The sequence below is a fragment of the Humulus lupulus genome, chromosome 1, assembly GCF_963169125.1.
Source record: "Humulus lupulus chromosome 1, drHumLupu1.1, whole genome shotgun sequence".
Classification (NCBI taxonomy): Eukaryota; Viridiplantae; Streptophyta; class Magnoliopsida; order Rosales; family Cannabaceae; genus Humulus; species Humulus lupulus.
Window position 1 is genome coordinate 70912380 of NC_084793.1, and position 2673 is coordinate 70915052.

Here is a 2673-nt window from a genome sequence, read left to right on the forward strand (position 1 = left end):
GCCTTTTATGTGTTGGAATTTATCACAGGAATGTAGAAAATTCACATGTAAATTGAGTTCTTTGTTTCTTGAAAAAGAGTAAGAATCATTTTTGTTAATCCGCTATTAGTTTAGGAAGATTAATTGTAAAGCCTAATTAGTGAAATAATGAAGTGAATAGTTGATGAAATTAAAATGCCTAGTTCTTTATTTTTTAAGTTTTTACAATTATTTGCTTTCTTTTATAGTGTTATTTTACGTTTATTGCCTTTGTTATTTTAATATTTTTTAAACCAATTTATTGTTGACCAAATATAAATAGCAAATTAATTTGTTGGTAATTAGTAAATCAATCTCTGTGGGAACGATCTTTATTATCATTGTATTACTTGTGTCGATTACGTATACTTGCATATCAATTTTAGCGAACAAGTTTTTGGCGTCGTTGCTGGGGATTGATTTTTCTGTGTTAATTGTCTCTAACTCTTGTGTTTGAGAATCTTAATTTCAGGTGCCAATTGGTATATGTGACGTCAAGGGAGTGATAGTCTTTTGCCCATTAAAAATAAAATTGAGAGGACTTGCAGACAGAACAAAAAGCAAAAATGGTTAGCAAAGATGGCCCAACATCAGGGCAATGGGTTGAATGGGGACGCTACTGAGCCATTAATTTGCCTCCTCAGAGACTATGTACTCCCTGCTGTTACTGGAGTACAATCATGCATCCAACTGCTGGCAGTTGCAGCTAATAATTTTTAAATTTAGCCGATGATTATGCAAATGGTTCAGTCTACTATCCAATTTTGTGGAGTCCCTACTGAATATCCCAACACACACATAGCCAATTTCCTGAAGCTATGTGGAACTTTTAAATATAATTGGGTCACCGGCAATGCTATTAGACTGAGATTGTTCTCGTTCTCACTGGGGGATAGAGCTAAAAGTTGGTTGAACTCGCTTCAAGCCAATTCAATCACTACATGGGAGGCATTAGCTCTGAAATTTCTTGCTAAATTTTTCCCTCCATCCAAGGCTCCAAAGTTAAGAGGGGAAATTAATAACTTCTCTAAATTTGATGGAGAGTCTTTTTATGATGCATGGGAGAGGTTTAAGGAGCTTTTGAGGAAGTGTCCTCACCATGGGATTGAAAACTAGATGTTACTCCATAATTTTTACAATGGTTTGTGCGGGACGACTCCCACCATTATTGACGTTGCAGCAAGTGGTGCTTTCATGAGTAAGAGTGCTGATGAGGCTTATGAATTGCTTGAAGAAATGGCCATTAATAACTATCAGTGGCCTAGTGAACGGGATAGAAATAAGAAGGTAGCTGGTATGCATGAGCTGGATGTTATTACCGCTCTCACAGCTCAGGTTGCTTCATTGACCAAGCAACCGCTGTAACGCCCTGGCTACCCCAAAACAGTTACGGAGAACGGTGAACCGGAAATTTGACTCGCTACCCGAGTCCTTTGGTTAAAAACGTGATCTAAGTGTTATTATCAGGTTAAGGTGGAAAACCAGTAAAAAGGAAAGGGTACATTTCATTAAGTAAATAAACTGCTCATGAGCCTTTTAAAATGTTTAGAGGTAGTTCATAATACAAAAGAGTCGCTACAGTTTCAAATTTACAAACTCCGCCGGCCTAAGCGGCAAAAATAGGGTAAACCCCTAGTCCCTCTGAGAACTCCTTGACCGTGGCGGTCAAGCGGCCCTGTATGTACATCACACCGCCCAAGCTCTCCACTCAAGGCTGGCCAAGCTTTTCCTTTCCTTTACCTGCACCACATAGCACCCATGAGCCAAGGCCCAGCAAGAAAACGCAATAAAGTACGATATAATATCAACAACGGTCATAATAACCATCCAGGACTATTAGTCCAACGAATAGGTGACAATAGCCAAAAGTCACAGTAATGAGCATCGCTCCCTCTAGCCATGTGACGATAGGGTCACCAGGGCTTAATCGACAAGTGTTTCGTTCATAAGTTTGTTCAGGACAGGTGCATGGTGATTGGTCACCAACATAACCTTCCTCACGACTCTAGAGTCGAAACTATGGACAACGTCCCTTAGCCACGTGACAAACGGTCACCGGGGTCATATACCTTGGCTATAGTCATCTGGTCGTATACCAGGCAAGCGCTTATAAGTTCTTCGACCTTAGGGTCGGTCCCGCATTAATGCCATAGAGCCATTCAATGCGTGATCATCGACTTTAGAGTCGGTCCCTGACTAGTCAGTGTCTTGAACAGGTAATAAGTATTCATTAGCATTTAATATGCAATCCACGTTCACATGTATCAACCAACAAGCCTCAATATCAAACCATGCATGTCATATACCTGTACAGGGTGCAACTGTATCCATACACTGTTCTCTTACCTCAAGTTCAAGCGAGAAGTATAATAAAGACGACCCCTGAGAACGATCGGTCTTTTAGTTCCTTAGCGGTTACCTAATCACAACCAATTATAACCTCCATTAATGAGAATCCACAATAATAGGGTCTTAACCTAAGCACCACCCTCGGGACCTCGAAACATGCCCACACGGTGAGTAGAATCGATCCCGGGCCTTAAGGATTGAAACCCCAAGTCAAAAACCCTTAAAAACACTCAAAACGGGGTTTGGAAGGAACAGGGTAGCGCTACAGCGCTCAACCCCTAGCGCTACAGAGCTAAACTCAGAACC

At 40.7% G+C, this 2673-nt stretch overlaps 1 non-coding gene across 1 annotated transcript; it reads right to left on the reverse strand.

Moving 5' to 3' along the window:
- Window positions 1-1017: 1017 nt before the first annotated feature.
- Window positions 1018-1124, reverse strand: LOC133813141 (small nucleolar RNA R71). The gene has a single exon (XR_009884182.1). It is a non-coding gene; the product is annotated as a small nucleolar RNA R71 (small nucleolar RNA).
- Window positions 1125-2673: the final 1549 nt, after the last annotated feature.